Source organism: Hordeum vulgare, chromosome 2H, assembly GCF_904849725.1.
Source record: "Hordeum vulgare subsp. vulgare chromosome 2H, MorexV3_pseudomolecules_assembly, whole genome shotgun sequence".
Lineage (NCBI taxonomy): Eukaryota > Viridiplantae > Streptophyta > Magnoliopsida > Poales > Poaceae > Hordeum > Hordeum vulgare.
The window spans coordinates 287,934,708-287,953,413 of NC_058519.1; positions in this window are offsets into that span (position 1 = coordinate 287,934,708).

Consider the following 18,706-nt stretch of genomic DNA (forward strand, 5'->3'; position numbering starts at 1 on the left):
ACTGTTAAAGGGGGTCGAGGTAACACTTCGGAATGAATTTCCTCATGATGCCCAACCCAAGCCTAATCCTACCAAAAGCCTCAAGTGAGGAATATGAGAGACATGAGGACTCTCATAGTTGAGGGTCCCGACCATTACCGCAAGTCGCGCCACATCACTGATCTTATCCACACCAACGGTCATATTATTTAAGGGCATTAATGTCAAATCATGTCGGGATGCTCCCAGGCTATAAATAGCCGCCCCCCACAACCATTAGCTGGTTGTTTGCTCTGTTAGAAACTGACACTTGTCATAAGAGCAACCCAAATTCCTCAGAGTCTTCGAGAGTAAACATCAATGAGGAAATACCCCAAACACCAAACCACAAACCAAAAACCAAGTGATTGAGCATCACTGAAGAATTTGTTCATGTGTGGAACCGAATCCTTTTACCTTTGAGGACTGTGCATCCTCCAGACGGTTAGGCGTCATGGTCTAGAGCAATCCAGCAATCAATTGTGGATTGTCGGGTGACCAAGTTTGTGAGGGTTTGGAAGTCTGCCCTGAAGACTTACCATGAGTGTTGGGCGAGGACTGTGTGTTCTTAGCTCAAGGAGAATACGGCAGGGACTATGTGTCCCGGGATTGTGTGTCTTTTGGTTTCAATACCAAGCCACTCCAAACCAGATCTACAAGTGTCACAACAGTTGGAACTGGGTCATCAACTATTGTCTTCACTGTGAAACGGGTTCTATTTCTTCATCTCTTTCAATTCCTCATATTGTATGTTGAAGATTTTTCATTGTCACTGTTTGAAGAATTTGCTGAAGACTTTCTGTGAAATTCCTCAACCCCAAATTCTTCACGTGAGTTAATCCTCACCTGTTTTCTCTGTGCCTGCATACTGTGCTAACTGCTTTTCATATTCTTCACCTTGAAAACTATTGTAGTGATACTTAGCACCCTAATCCTTTGTTGTTTCCGCTGCAAGTTAGTCATCTGTGAGGAATTTCCTGAAAAGGAATTTCCTGAGTGATGAAATTCTAAGAATCTCCTATTCACCCCCCTCTAGTCGATATAACGCACTTTCAATTGATATCAGAGCAAGGTATTCCCTTGTTCTGTGTGATTTTGGTTTAACCACGTGGAGTTTTACTTATGTCGACTACAGGCATGATCAAGGTTACTGGAGGATGTCCTACTTTCAAAGGAAAGGACTTTCCCTTCTGGAAAACCAAGATGCAGATGCATTTACAAGCTATTGACAATGATCTCTGGTATATTGTGGAACATGGCGTCCCTATCATCACCGCTACTGTCTCTGCCGCTGATGTGAAGAAATTCAAGCACCTTGACTCTCAAGTGAAGAATATCATTTGTGGCCATGTGAGCAAAGGCCAGTATGGCAGAGTGAGTGCTTTGGGCTCAGCAAAACTAATCTGGGAAAGGTTGTCCAAAGTAAATGAAGGAGTATTAGCCGAGCATGATTCTCGTGTTGATGTTCTTTGCTATCGCTTCAAGAGGCTTGACAATGAAAGCTGCCAAGATACCTTTGATCGCCTCACTGACATATCAAATGAACTGCAAGCACTAGGAGCTTGAGACATTACTGACCATGAAGTTGTGAAGAAACTGCTAAGATCTTTGGATTCTTCATTTGATACTCTAGTTCTGATGATTCAAGAAAGACCAGACTACAAGATGCTTGATCCTGCTGACATACTCGAGAGACTCAATACTCATGAATTCCAACAAGAAGAAAAGAGAGATCTATATGGACTAAGCTATTCTAGACCTCGTGCACTAAAGGCCAAATCAATTTCCTCATCTGAAGAAGAAGACTCAGATGGTAGCATTGGTGATCCTGAAGAATTTGGACAGGAGCTTGCAATGCTCGTGAGGAAATTCCAGAAGTTTACAAGACGTGGCCAGTTTGGTAAATCTTCAAGAAGAGATATGAGGAAATCAGAATCTTCATCTGAGGACTACAAGAAAAGAACCTGCCACAAATGCAAGAAATCAGGTCATTACATTGTTGATTGTCCTTGTACACGGACTTGCCAGAACTCGTGTAGGTCCCCGATAAACCCCGCTGAGCACCGGGTTCCTTGTGGAACAAGTGATCACCGTGAACAAGTATCCTTCCATCTCAAGATAGCACTGTAACCTTGATGCCGTAAGAAGACCAATCTCCGGTATGAGAGCATTAGACTGTCGTCAGGGTGATGATAATAGATGTCTTGAGGATATAGCTAGACTATTTTGGTGGATCATGAGACCCTTATAAAGGTAAGTAAACTTGGTGGAACAAGTTGGTATTAGCATAATCTTCATAATCTGGAGTAAGATTGGATTTAGTAGGATGATTATGATCGCGAACTTTATTCTTGGTGGTATACATGACTTTAGCTAGTAGTTGGAATGGTTTGGAGATAATTACCATAATGACTTGGAGTATCAAGTAGACTTCTTATTGGATTTGAGTCTTGGATTTAAATAGGTAATCTTAATAGAGTATTGAGGATGACAAAGACCACATGGTTCGGAGTAAATTGGATTTAGCTCGTTAATCTCGATCATGATACCCTGTTTCTCGGTGGATATAGAGTACGTATACTTGGAGTTGTCAAATAGATTTACAACCTATGTAGTTTGGCCTTGGAGATTAGATGGCCATGATTATTGAAGTTGGTGGATATACTACGACGTAACTCTTGCAGTAATATGTGAGTTATGAGGACTCTAAGAAATTATGTAGAACCCCATCCGTGTTGGATTTGTAAGAGTGATAGGTCTAGTAATGATTGATCAGATTGATGGATCACTTGATCGGATTCATAGGAAGGAAACAAAATATTGGATTGGTCTACTACTGTTTCCTTAATATAGTAGTGTAGTACCCTGTCCGTTGTATGATCTAGCTGGACATTGGATTTGTAGCATCCCAGTGCAACCTTAGCGGCTTATATACCCCCGAGGTCCTTGCATAGTAATGCATGTGCATTTGGGGCTACGCTATACTTGTAAGTGTTTGGGTTTAGTTCTTCCCTCGTCCCGGAGTTGACTAGCTTGAGCGGTGTGGAGTTGACCCACGTAGGATGATATCCTTGATGAGATGAGGTGATGTTGTCTCAAGTTAGCGGTCGAACTATTGGCATCTAAGGAATGTGCTTAGAGATAAGATGATAACTGTTCGCCCACATCCTAATTTCCTTAATACCCTAAAGCTCCGCCGAGCCATAAGATGGATGGACTATGACCATAGAAGACGACTCTAAGTCGTTGAAATGTGGCCAGTACCCGCCCATAGCAAGTCCCGTTCTCCTCACCTGACTTTTGAGCACTATGCTTATGTCGTGTTTGGGAAGGTAGGTTGTCATCCTCACTGATGACATACTTACTCACCTAGTAAGAGGAAGAACACCTTAGTCGTGTTTGGTCGAGCCTAGGAACGCTGATTGTTATGCCTCTCGAGGGTACCGTGATATCTCGAGAAGGTGGACTTCTCGAAGCAATCCCAAGATGACGGAAGTCTATCCTACTCAAGTCAAGACGAAGAACCGCCATGACGAGGAAGCCACGACAACGACGATGAAGCAACAGAAGTCAACCACCGACCACGCGCCGACTACATCAACGACGTCAAGAAGCCTCGACGACACAGAAGAACGACACATTTTATTGCAACTCCAACATCGACTACGCCGACCACAACATGCTAGGCAGTAAGGACAGACCCACTGGGAACAACCTCTACCCGGACCACAACTGCGCCTACAACCACACAGCACACCGGCGCTTAACCATTTGCCACTATGACACACCTCGGTTCCTTCATAAGAAGAGACCACAAGGACACCACTAGCACACTAACACCACGCGTACGCTGAGCAGGCGACTAATCGTCATGAACCCTGCTGCCGCTGAGAGCCGCCGTGCGGGCAGCCGCATCATGGCGATCATCGTGGACAATCGCACAGTACAGCGTCGAGACCCCGACCAGCAACGCCACCATCCCGGACAGGAGGATGATGAGCCATCCCGGAGTCTCGTCCGCCATTGGCATCCTCCCTCGAGCACCTGCAGAAGAAGAAGAAGAAGAGGACCGGAGCAGCAACAAGTGGCAGGGCTGGGTGGAGAACGAGAAGGACTCCCTGGCCAATTTATAGCCAGGCCACCAGCCCCGTTTGCCGCTCGTCGGTGCTCGCTGGGAATCCCACAGCAGTGCCGACATACCAGGCCCGCGAGGTGAGTGCTCGCTGCGCCGGCAGATGGCTCACCGCACGCCATCGTAGGGCGGCCCCGGACACCGTACGCCCTAGGCAATGCAAGTGGAGACAGCACCCGGGGCTCACCCAAGAAAGAAGAATCAGAGGTAGAAGAAGAGGCTGGCGGCGGACCCTGGGCCCACTTGTCAGCCGGAGCAAGTAGCAGGCAACAGGTACAGCTAGCAACCAGGTATGACAACTTCCACTTTCTCCAACATCCTCGTAGAACGCTGAGGCACCAATAAGTGGTATTCTTGAGGTGACCCCATGAGACCACATTTGGATTATTGCCGCTAGTAAGTCCTGCAGCGTAACAGGAGCAGACCCTTGTTTCCGTCTTAACAAATCTCGGGGACGAGATTTTCTTAAGAGGGTAAGGTCTGTCACACCCTGTTTTTGGCTTCCCTGACTAATTAACTTATTTCAAAATTTAGGACCAATTAAAAATTTTGTGAATGATTGAGATGCTTGGAGTGACTATTGTTTGCCTGTTTGTTTAGTTGCATGTGATTGCTCCCCATTAATTCTTGTCATCCTCCTAATCACCTCCTTACTCCATGATCTCCTGCCTAATGATCATACCATGTGTTTAGGACAAATATCTATTTTTACCAAATATTTATTTTTCCCAAAAAGCATTTCTTTAAATTAAACTTTCAAACCCCTCAGATGAGGTTTGTACTACAAGTCCTCAAATTAGGGAGTTTCTTTTGCACCAATTGTTTTATTTAAAACCATTATCAAAATGACTTTCAAAAACCACCATATTATTATTTTAAAAGTTATTTTATTATTTTATTTAAAAGCATTTCTATGAGGCGAGAAATGGTCTCCTATGAAGGAAATTTATTTTTATTGCCTTCAAAATATTTTGGAAAATTTAGGGAAACTCAGTGGATATATTTATTCCATATTTATGAGTTTCAACACATGGTCATGTTCAAAATATTGGGCAAACCCCTCCAAAACCATTCCTGCCTATTTCAAGCTTTTGGAATATTTCTATAAGAAATATTCTCAATAAATTCCAGTAAAATTCTAGCATGTCATCTATGATATTCTTGATGATCTTGCCAAGTTTCATTTCAATTCGAGTTGATTTGACTCCCCTAATCACTCTAAAACTGTATCTGTCCAGAATCAAATTTGAGCAACTCTACATTGTGAAGTGTCTCCAATTGTGCTCAAATTTGGTGGACATGTTCCAGTACTCCAATGAGGCATCCACACCAAGTGGTACACCAAGGAGAATAGAGGAACTTGTCCTAAGACCCTCAAAACCCTCTCGGTTGATTTCTGACTTTGGTAAACTTTACATTATAAAGTTTCTCCAATTGACCTCAAACTTTTTGTGCCTGCCTTAATGCTCAAATAATGCCCCTACACCAAATATTGGATTTGTGGGGATTTATTTGAATAGGGTTCTAAGGAGAAACCCATTTCTGCCGCTTTCTAGGGTTTTTCAAGTCTACATTGGAAAACTTCTCCAGCAAATCCCAAATTTGGTGTGCAAGTCTATTTTCATCTATTATTTGATCCTGTTAAGTTTCGTAGCCATTGGAATTCATCTGGTAGCCCAACCACAGATCAAACACCTTGTGTGCACTCACTAATTTGGTTTCATTTGCCCATTCCACTTTATTCCTTGAGCTCAACTTCCTACCACAGCCTCACATAGTTACATTTCACCTCCAGTAACTTTCCCATGGCCATTGGTCAATTATTGGAGAAGGTCCCTTTGTAACTTTCTCTCATTTTCACCCTTGGCAACACTGTTTTACTCTTCCTTCCATTCTTCTGCTTAATCTATCACCCCCAACTCTTTCCAGAGCATCCATTATATTCCAAGGCTTCATTTAGAACCAAAATATGGCATGCTCATGTGGAGAAAATGAGCAGCACCTCCTCAAGTTCATTTGTGGCTGAAAAGTAGCTTTGTACAGCAAGTGCTAGCTACACTTCTTTTCTTGAGCTCAATTTTTGCAGATGTGTAGTCCTTCCACACCAGATGCTCCAGGACATGGTTTCACCTCCCCTCTCTGCCTGTGAAAACCATTTGTTTCAGCCCCTAGTTTCCTGCTGAAATGTTTACAGCAGTCAAACTCCATTCATACCTTCTTCACTTGCTTTCAAACTCCTCCAGTGATCTCTGGCATGCATGCCTTGCATGGGAGACAACGTTTCCAGGTCGAATGGACACCGTGGACACGCGTGGCCATGGTGACCACGCTGTCAGCCTGCACTAATGGTGCTCTGCACCATTTCCTTGTTCCCTAGCTCATGTCCCGCAGCTGCACCATGTCTCAGAGCGTAAGAGCATCCCCTTTTGACCATTCAAGCCATTCCCCTCCACTAGCAAGCCTCCAAGACCCCTCAGGCATGTGTGGCATCCATGCACTAGAGAGCTCCGAGAGCTCCTGCGCTTTCTCTTCTCTTCCCCTCCCCATATGGCTCCCTTCCGAGCTCCCTAAGCCTCCAGAACCTCTCCCCTCTCCCCTGAGGTCCCCCTTGAGCCCCTTCTCCTCCCACGCTTCCTCCTCTCCTCTCATGGCCGCCATGGCCAGCTTCGGCCATGACCGCGCCTGGGCTCTCTAGCCCCCTCTCTCCACCCCTAGCTCGTCCAAGAGGACACCGAGGCCACCACGAAGCCGCCCCACTCCTCCTTTCCCCCTCTCAGTCGTCGGGGTGCCCTCCCCATGACTGCCACCGTCGGCCTTCACCATGGCAGGAAACTCCCTCGCCCGGGGCTCCCCTCGTGGAGCTGGCTCCTCCTAGGGCGATGGAGGCTTTGCCTCGAGCCCCTGCTGGGCGGAGGGCCGTCGGAGAATGGTTGGAGCCACCTGAGCCGGCCCCATGCATCGGCCGGCCCTTCCTTCTCGCGTGCCCAGATTGGGCGGGAGGAAGAGGAAGGACCCGACAAGCGGGCCCCCCCTGTAAGCCTCCCCAGCCCGGGCCCTTGGAGTAAGTGGTCGCGCCTGGCCTGCGGGCGTTTCTCTGCGTGGGAGGCGTAAACAGCGCTAGGCGCCACCTGCAAGGCCTCCTCCCTGCCAGACCGAGCCTTTGGGCCGGCCCAGGGACTATCTAACATGCAGAGCACTTGATAGCCAAATCTGGAGGCCCTCCTTTGCTTTTTCATTGTCTATGAACTTCAAAAATCTTCCATAAATTCATACTAACTCCAAATTGCATGATTCAAATTTCTGCAGGTTCCTAATTTCAAGATCTGTCCACACATGTGCTTTGCACATTTTCCCAAGACATGTTTCTGTGGTGTTTGTCCCAAAATCCAAATCTGAATATTATTGGCCCCATCTTTCAAAAATCCCATAGGCTTCAAATCAATTCCAAATGGAGTGATTCAAACTCCTAGAGCCTTCTAAAATCCTTCTCTATTTTTAGAACCCTGGTCAACATTTTTGTGTGACTTACTTCTGTTGCAATAAATAAATAGCTCCTATTGCTATTTATTCCTCATTGTAAAATCTCTAGAATATTCATACCATCTCCAAATCCAGTGAAACCACTCCCTAAATATTTCTAAAATCATTCTCTGTTAAATGGGTGCCTCCACTCATTTTTAACAGAATGATTTATGTTGGCTTATTCAATGGCCACCTATTGCTCCTTTCACCTATTCAAAAATCCTTGATGATTCAAATCTCCTGTGAGAAGCTTCAGGTATTTTTCTTATGACCAGAGAGGTCCAAGAAAAATAAAACTTCTATTTATAGAACACTTTTATTCTGCTTGCTATATGGCTTACTATAGTTGTTTCCGACGATAGTTGACGGTAGACGGAGTATTCGGAGTTGGAGCGGAAGACCTAGAAGACCCCGAGGACTTACGTGAGCAAGGCAAGCAGCCTTTGACCATGACTTGAGCACAAACATTGTTGCATGCTAGTATAGTTGGTATTTTCCCGTTGCATGTGATCACGATGCCGGTTCATCATTGTGGTGATGGCACCGAAGGCTTCTTCAAAGCCCTTGCATGTTGATGATGTTATTCATGTGGCTCCTCGGAGCACAAACATGATGAGCTTGACCCTACCACTTATAAGGATCATGCTACTGTCATGTTGACTAGTAGAGTAAGATCATTGCATTGAGCTTGACCCTACCCCTTGAGGGTCATGTTATACCATGTTGACAAGTAAAGATAGAGCATGTTATCATGAGCATGATGATGAGTTAAATAAAGAGTTTATGAAAACCCCGTCGGGTGCCACTAATGCCCGAGGGTGATGATGAGTTGGTGGCCACTTTTGGAGAAGTGGTGCACCGGGTATTTTGCGTGTGTGGTTTCGGAAATGGGATTAGATTTATGATGTGTCGACCGTCCCAACCTTACCAGTACGACCACGATACCCCTTTATGGGACGGGGCTTTGTTGATTACTCTGGTCGGTACTAGCAAAGAGCCACATTACTAGTAGCGGGAGTGATCGGTGTCACTCTCGTGATGGGGTCGTGCCAGGTAGGACGACTATGCCATTATTATGAGTTCCAGGCACACCGTTGGTCCCCGCATGGTTGATACTGTCCAGAGTCGGTGCTCGTAAGACGTACAACATGTGGGCTGGGTACCAATCGACTGGACCTCTTTGTCTAGTATCGTCAGGGGAAAGATGATGATCGGGTACTTACCTCGGGTATATGTGATATACCGCGAGTCGTGGATGACACGGAAGTTTCCTGTTTCTCGTGGGTCCAGCGTACTACCTCTGCAGAGTGTCAAACTATTCGAATAGCCGTGTCCATGGTCAAGGACAGTTGGGTGGTGCTGCTTAAACTACGTCCAGCGTTTCCGCATAAACCAAGTGTGTGTGGTGTTAAAAAGGTGTTGTTATGAGAGTAATAATATGACCACGTTCGGTGACTTGGCATATAGGGTAAACCCGGATGGTTTAGCCCTCATTAATACATTGAGGCTATGACAAGTCCGATGACTTGGCATATAGGGTGAACCCGAATGGTTCAACCCTTAGCAGATATGTTGATATCTGTAATCTGTTCTTCAAAAGTAATTCTTTAGCTTGATGCATATACATGATCATTCCACCCAGATGAGTTACACTAAAGATGCATGATACTGTTATCCTTCACTTTCATTGTTCGTATCATGGGCTGTTTGCGAGTACATTCAAAGTACTCATTGGCTTGCCACTGGTTATTTCATTGCCAGGTGTGAAAGACAGGATATGGTGAAGATTAACTCGGTGACGTTCTTGCGAGCTAGGACACTTCCCAGTCAGAATGCCTGTAGGTTAAGGCTGATGGCATGGGTTCACGCTTTCAATCAATAATTCCGCTATTGGTCTAGTTTGGTGCTTTGGCCTTTAAGGCCCTATGTATGTAAGACTCGACCGAAGTGGTCATTTATTGTATCAAACGACATGTATGGATGTAAGACTCTATTATTCAGTATATGTGTTCAGTGAGCATTGATCCTTGGGATCACTGGGCACGGCGATCTCGACTTACCAGTCGTGGTCCCCACAAAACTAATAATTCTTCACCAGAATCATCAAATGCTTCTATTGCTACAAATTCTTCAACTGCTCCTGTAGTGTCAAATTCCTCACTTGAGGAAACCACAAATGTTACTGATGAAAATGCAGGGCTGAAGGAATTGTATGTGACAGGCATATACAAAAGTCTCAAAGGACACCAAACCCTTTGTGATGTGCTCAAAAAGAAAATCTTGAACAGGAACCCAAGGAAAGAAGGAATTGCCTTTGAGAGGAAATTGAATGCTGATGGATCATACCGGAAACCTGAGCAGTATCCCAAAACCTCATGGGTTGCTGCTAAAGGGCCTCCTTTTGATCCATCCAAACTAACAGGCTTTGCATATGGATTATCTTATTCCTCAGATGAGTCATTTGACTCCAACTATAAACTGTTCAAAAATCAATCTGGTGAAGTATTTGCTCGATATGTTGGAACTAACTGCAGCAATGGACCGCCCGTGAGGAAAATCTGGGTTCCCAAAAGTTGCCTTGAAAATCTACTGGTGAATGTCCTCATGACACCACCTATGAAGAATTTGAACCCCAGATCAAATTCCTCACGAGGACCAAAGTCTTCAAGAGGACCAAAAGCCTCAACTGGTCAAAACTATGCTCGTACCCATGCTAATGCTTCTAACATGCATAGAAATTACAAGGAATATGAATATGAGCGTTATTCTTCAAATCATTATGTTCATAAATCCTCAAGGAAATTCTCTGCATATTCATTTGAGTACTTTAACCCCCTACTATTAAGAGAATTTCATTAGCTTCAATGCCCCCTTTCTCATATGGTGCTCGCAGGATGATGAATGTTGTACCACCCCTTCGGATGTGGGTGGTGAAGAAATTGAACTAATCACTTCTGCAGGTCAGGTCTCCAGATGAAAATCATCATCTGAAGAATTTGCTGGAGACCTGAGGAAAATGCTTGATGGGATGCAAGCTAATATTGATGAAATAAAAATATTTCACATGTCCTTATAATTACTGTTTATGATGAAATTCCTAACTAATGAAATTTAAATCATATTCTTCAAATCTGAAGCATATGAGATGGTAAGTTGTACTAATTCATTTGCAGGATGACAAACCCAAGAGTACTGAGTGGGTTCTTGATAGTGGTTGCACACATCACATGACTGGTGACAAAAACTTGCTGATGAATATGCCACTAAGTCCATCACCCCTGAAGCAAATCACATATGCTGACAAAGGTAAAAGCAAGGTATTGGGACTTGGCAAAGTGGCTATTTCCAAGGACAGGCACATGGACAAAGTGATGCTTGTTGAATCCCTTGGGTTTAACCTCATCTCAGTCTCAATGCTTTGTGATCTTGATATGGTTGTTATCTTTAGAGGATATAGATGTGTTGTCATCATGGAATTTGACAAATCCAAAGTCTACGAAGGTGTTAGAAGAGGGGATTTGTACATTGTTGATTTCTCTACAGGTCCTCAACCAGCCACTTGCTTACTAGCAAAAACCTCGGAAGGGTGGATGTGGCATCAAAGACTTGGTCATGCAGGCATGAGGAATTTGCACACGCTCGCAAAGAAGAAGCATGTCATCAGCATCGAATCAGTCAAATTCCTCAAGGACCACCTCTGCGGTGCTTGTGAATCTCGGAAAATGAGAAGATCCAAGCACCCCTCGAAGACCATCATGACCACTAGTCGTCCATTTGAATTACTTCACATGGATCTATTTGGACCCACTCATTATGCCACTTTAACAAATGTAGCATCTTTATATGGCTTTGTCATAGTTGATGATTATTCCAGATACACTTGGGTGCATATCATTTTCTATAAAACTGAAGTGCAGGAAGTCTTCAAACGATTTTTCTCAAGGGCCTCGACGAACTTCGGCGTCAAGATCAAACACATCGGGAGTGATAATGGAACAGAATTCAAAAACACTGGTCTTGATAATTATCTTGATGAACTTGGTATTACTCACGAACTGTCTGCTCCTTATACTCCTCAACAGAATGGTGTCGTCGAAAGAAAGAACAGGACTCTGGTTGAGATGGCAAGAACCATGCTTGAAGAATATCAGACTCCTCGTCGTTTCTGGCCTGAAGCAATCAATACTGCATGCCATATCATCAACAGGGTATATCTTCACAAATTCCTCAAGAAAACCTCATATGAACTCCTCACTGACAAGAAACCCAATGTAAGTTATTTCAAAGTCTTCGGTGCAAAATGCTCGATTAGAGATCCTCACCATAGCTCAAAGTTTGCACCTAAGGCACATGAGGGTTTTATGCTTGGTTATGGAAAGGACTCGCACACCTACAGAGTCTTCAACACCTATCACAACAAGGTTGTTGAAACTGTAGACGTGCGGTTCGATGAAACTAATGGCTTGCAAAGAGAGCAATTGCCTCCTGATCCAGATAAGTTGTCTCCCGAGGAAGCAATAAAGCTCAAAGCTACTGAAGACATTGTTCCCACTAAGGAAATTGATGAAGAAATCATTCCCAGCACTGATGAAAATCAAGAAGATGCTCCTCAGGAAATTGCTCCAGAACCAATTCCTCAGCCCAGACGAAATCCTCAACCAGCTCATCCGAGGATTGCAAATGAAGTAGAACTTGACAAAATCCTCAATGACATCAATGCGCCAGGTCCTCTCACTCGCTCAAAAGCTTCACACCTAGTTAACTTTTGTGGGCATTTTTCCTTTGTGTCTATCACAGAACCTTCAAAAGTTGCTCAGGCTTTCATGGAACCTGAGTGGATCCAAGCCATGCAAGACGAACTTCTACAATTCAAGCTGAATGACGTATGGGAGCTCGTCAAACGACCAGATCCTTGCAAGCACAACATCATCGGCACCAAGTGGATTTTCCGAAACAAGCAAGATGAGGATGGTCAAGTGGTGAGGAATAAGGCACGACTTGTAGCCCAAGGCTACACATAGGTTGAAGGAATTAATTTCGATGAAACTTTTGCACCTGTTGCTAGACTTGAAGCTATTTGAATACTACTTGCTTATGTTAATCATCATAACACTATCTTATATCAAATGGATGTGAAAAGTGCATTCCTCAATGGTAAGCTTGAGGAAGAAGTATATGTTGCTCAGCCCCGGGTTTTGAGGATCCAAAGAATCCAGACAAAGTCTTCAGACTCAAAAAGGTGCTCTATGGTCTCAAGCAAGCCCCTCGGGCGTGGTACGATACATTGAAGGAATTCCTCATGAAGAAAGGCTTCAAACCTGGTTCACTCGATCAAACTCTTTTCACTAAATCCTACGATAATGAACTATTTGTGTGCCAGATATATGTCGATGACATCATATTTGGTTGTACTGACAAACGATACAGTGATGAATTTTCTTACATGATGAGTGAAGAATATCACATGTCTATGATGGGGGAGCTGAAATTCTTCTTAGGTCTTCAAATTCGTCAACAACGCAATGGGATCTTCATATCACAAGAGAAATACCTCAAGGATGTTCTGAGGAAATTCGACATGCATGAATGCAAAGGTGCCAAGGCTCCCATGCCTACCAACGGCCACCTCTGCACTGACGAAAATGGTAAAGAATTCGATCAGCATGTATATCGCTCCATGATTGGCTCTTTACTATATTTTTTTGCATCTAGGCTAGATATAATGCTTAGTGTTTGCATGTGTGCATGTTTTCAAGCGAAAACGAAGGAATCACACCATAAGGTTGTGAAGCATATTCTTCGATACTTAGCCCACACACCAACACTAGGATTATGGTACCCCAAGGGCTCAAATCTTCATCTTGTCGGATATTCTGATTCTGACTATGCTGGTGACCGTGTGGATCGCAAGTCAACTTCTCGCACATGTCATTTCCTCGGAAGATCACTAGTATGATGGTCCTCAAAGAAGCAGAACTGCGTTTCTCTCTCCACTGCTGAAGCTGAGTACATTGTTGTTGGTTCATATTGTGCTCAATTGCTATGGATGAAGCAAACCCTCAAGGACTACGGCATCAACATGAAGAATGTGCCTCTCTAGTGCGACAATGAGAGTGCAATCAAGATTGCATACAACCCAGTACAGCACTCGAAGACTAAGAACATCCAGATACGTCATCATTTTCTTCGGGACCATGTCCTCAAGGGGAATATCCTCATCGACCATGTGAAGACTGACGATCAACTAGCAGATACCTTCACTAAGCCCTTGGATGAGAAAAGGTTTTGCAAGTTGCGGTGTGAGCTAAATATCTTAGAATCTTCAAATGTTTTGTAAAAACATGCACACATCCTAACACTTATGCAAACTTGATGACTTAGATGTGCAACACACGAAGAATCGATTTTCTTCAACCAATGAAGAATGTCACTCTTAGTGTGAAGAAATTAATGAAGAAATTGATTCTCACGGCCCTACGACAATTGTACGCGGCTTCTGAAATCAACATTCCTATACGGTGGGTCACGCCACCACCCAACTTGAAATTCCTCAAGTTGAATTTCTTCAAAGTTGTTCTTCTAAATTGTTTTTCTTCAAAGATGAAATTCATCAACATGATGCTTTGTCACAAAATCCTCAAGTTTATCAAAATCTTCAAAAACACTTGATGATTTTCATTTGCCTATATATATATATATATATATATATATATATATATATATATATATATATATATATATATATATATATATATATATATATACTATGATTTCAAAGTCCTCAACAACAATCACTTATAGTTATTTCTTCAACTTGATATTTCATCTAACTGAATGTGATCGGACCCTACTTCCCCTCTATGTTATACTCACCCAGTCTATTCAATTCTTCACATGCGTTCTACTTGAAACTTTGTTCAAAATCCTCACCGCGTCCTTGTCAGCTGATTATTTTGTAACAAAATCCTCAAATCCTCAAAAATGATTTTTATATTGTTACATAGTAACTGAACCCCACTTCCCACGATCAGATAAGCACGATCTCCACCGTTTTAAACGGTTGCTACACGTGTCCTGCGGAGACGAAAGGGCAGGGGTAGTTCGGTCCGAAAGAATCGGTCGGACAGTTTTCACGTGAGCTATAAATATGTCCTTACCCCCTCCGGTCAAAACTCTTCGTTCTCTCTCGACCTGCTCTCCGCTACAGCAAAGCCCTAGCGCCATCGCTGGAAGTTTCGTCGCCGGCGAGGAAAAGCTTTACTGCCTCGACCTCTCCGTTGCTGAAATCACGCCGGAACCGGAACGTCTTCGTCCGCCGCCGCCGTAGCTGTCCTCTGTTGCCAAGTTAGGGCGCACTGGACTCGCACCGAAGAGCATATACTACTGCTTCTTCCTCTGTTCTTCGTGCGCGCTATATAGGGTAAATAAAACCCTATTTTTACAGTCCCTTTCAATCTACTATTTTACCTTAGATTCGTGAAATCTGTTTTTCCTCAAGTGTCTATCAGTCTCTATTCCTCAAACACTGCTTATTCCTCAATTGTTGATGAATTTCACTAAGCATCTAAAAGTCTTCACGAGATTCCTCAATTGTGCAAATTTTTGAATCTGTACAACTCTGGAACCCAAGATCAGAGTGCTTAGACTAATTCCTCAACCCACTAGTCAAATTCCTCAACTTTAAAATTTTCAATTTCTTCAAATCTGAGAACGCATATGACCTCTCCAAATTACTCGCAACTATACTCTGTTCACACGTACAAGAATGTCAGCTGATGAATCTCTAGGTTCTCATCAACTTAACTCATTTGCAGCGTTTCTTGAAGAAAATCTGCAAGTGTCATCAGAATCCTCAAGAGTTCAATTTCCTCAGCAAAAGCCTCATCTAAAGAAAATGGAAGAAGAAAGGAAGCAAAAGGGTGGCAAGAAGCTCGAACAGAACACTGCCATCGATATCCCTGATGATATATACTTGGAGTACTGCACACCATATGAGCAATAAACAATGCCCAAGAGGAAAATAAGGCTTCAAAAGATAGAACATCGGTGGGCTAAGGAGTGGAAAGAATACAGATTTGTCACTCCAAAGTACGCGGAGAAATTTGCTCTTAAGCCACCTCGCAAACAGCCTCCTCTCGAGGATTATCAGGATGCCCATCCTTCAAGCCTCAAGACAATTGATGACTATCCTGAGGAAAAGGTAAAACACTTGTCAAAGCTTCAGAAGCACGCAGAAGCCGCGGTGAGGAAATTAAATGAAGAATCTACTGATGCTGCTACCGCAGCCACCTCCTGTGCCGCTGAAACTTCTGGCACAGCCATTCCCCAGATGAAGCATGTGCCACAGAAACCAAAGGCTTCAAAGCCTTAGGAGAAATTGCTTCAGAAAGCTGCACCTGCATCTGCGCCAAAACCCTCAACAACACCAAAGGCTTCAAAGCCTAAACCCAAGCAGATTGTGATGAAACTGCCTACTGTCTCCAGCTCCTCTGTTCCTTCTGCAACAAGCTCAGAGACAAAGTCTTCACCAACTCCAATGAAGACTAAGGTGACTGCTGGAAGAGGAACCAGACCCAGCCCAGGCAAAGTCATCAAAGTCCCTCCTGCATCAGAAGGCAGTGATGAATATGATGATGAGACTTTGCAGGCAATCATCAGAAACAAGGAGAGGGTTGCACAAGCTTCAGGCAACGCCATTCCTCTGGTCATGGACCCAAAAGTCCTTTTGGACTACATCAATGTATGGTATGATGACCCCAACACACCTATTGATGACTTGAAGCTTCCCCCAGGCATCAGCCACATGGTGGCCACTTTCATCAACGAGGCCAAGTGGAAGGAGACGCAAGCCAAACAAGCAAAGGCTGTGAAGCTGAAGAAGGAGAAATTCCTCAGACAAAATCTCCTCAGCCTGACGCCTGATGCTCTTGTGTCAACCCAGGTAGAATTGAAGACTTTGACAGACAAGTATACCAAGCTATCTGATCGTCAAAGTCTCAAGAACAATTTCATCAAGTTTGATACCAACACAGTTGATGATTACAACAAAAAGGTTGCACCTCTAGCAACACCACTGCAGCCTGAGATTGAGGAAGAACAACCTGCCCCTGCTGAGGAAATGCCTCAAGAAAGTCGTGATGATGCACCGGCTATTGAGGAAATAGCCAAGGAAATTCCAGCTGATGCATCTAAGCTAGCTGATGAAACTGCTCCAGCTGATGCGTCTAAGCCAGCTGATGAATCTGCTCCAGCTGAGGAAACTACCAGGACGGATACGACTCCGCCTCCTGAAGAGAAACTGCCTTCACCAAAATCTTCAAAGGTGAAGAAAATGACTCCGTCCGCATCAACGTGAAGAAAACTAGGTCTGCAGAAAAGAAAAGCTACCTCAACAGAAGAGTCAACTGAGGCCAAGCGCCTCAAATCTCTTGATGAAAATGCTCCATTGGATCCTGTGCCTCTCAAGATTGCTCCTTCCTATGAAATGATTCCCTTCGAGAGCGAAGACAAGGAGCATATGACTGATGAGGAAATGAAGACTCATGAGTCTGAGGAACACACTGATGAGGAAATTCAAATTGATAACAGTCCTCGGACATTCATTCCTCCTGAAGAACCTGCTCAAGGATCAGCTGCAACAACTAATGAATTTGGCTCCTCCTCCAAGCAAACTCCTCAAGCTGAGGAAAACCAAGATGAAGATCCTCAGCCTGAAGAAAATCCAAATCTTGAGCAAAATCCTCAACCTGAGGCTCAGCATGAAGAGATTCCTCCTCCTGAGCAAAACCCTCAACCAGAGGCTCAGGCTGAAGAAAATTCTAACCCGGAGCAGAATCCTCAACCTGAAGCACAGGCTGATGAAATTCCTCATCCTGAGGAACATGCTGAAGAAAATGCCCCCGCACCAAATACAGAAACTGCTATTGTGGTTGTCAATCCTGAGACTGCCATGATTGTCTCTCCTCAAGGGAAGCAGCAAAACCTTCAACCCACACACCGTCAGCCCTTCTCCAAGCGACCAAAGTTTCAGAAGGAAGCGTTCTATGAAGAATGCATGTATTTCATCGGAGAAAATCCTTATGAAAAGCCTCGCATCAGACAGATGAAGTTTTGGACAAGGACTCAGCTCAACTATTATGCATCAGTGCTTTGTGGAAGAAACAAAAAAATTCAGCACAGGCATATTCCTCACGTTGAGCTTGAAGAAATTCCCTGCTTCACCCCAGTCCTCAACGTCTTTCATGAAGCAGGACTGCTCCCACTTTGCTCTGATATTTGCGATTGGAACAGCGACATCGTTCTTCAATTTTATGCAACTCTGCATATCTCTGGAGATCCAACAGATATCAACACTTGGGTGCTGGATTGGATGACGCTGCACACACACTTCAAGGACCCTTCAAATGAGCTGTTGCGAGTACTTCCTGTGTCTATTCCTTCAGAAAATGTTGTGAAGATGTATGATGAACGGGAGCTGCCCAACAAGCTGATGGAAGTCTCATGAAGCCTTTGGCCATGGACCAACCACCAAGAACAACTTTCCTGGTCCATGAACTGAAGTATGAACCCAGGATTGTTTACAGAATCCTCTGCGGTGTTCTTGCGCCAATCAAGGGCCATGATGATGAAGAAGATGTCGTAAGCATCATGAAGAATATCCTCTTCAACATCATCCATGGCATCCCCATAAACCTTCACAATTTCTTCTTGAGGACTCTGGCTGACAATGCCATGTCACCGTTTGACTTGAAGATTTACGCTCCATGGATCATGAGATTCATCAGACGCAGGTCAGGCATCAACTATCATGCTGATTTCAATAATTACCTTGGTTATATGCCTTCGATCAGAGTCAACAAGAAGACATTCGAGCCATTTGAAGGAAAAGACAAGTCTGTGATCGATGAAGGCAGTCGGCCCCTTGATGGTCAGTTTCGTGAGCCAGATGCATATTCTTCATGGGATGATACTGAGACCCAGCCGCCAAGTCATGTTGCTCCAAGGGTGATGAATACCAGAGAGCTACTCCTCAGT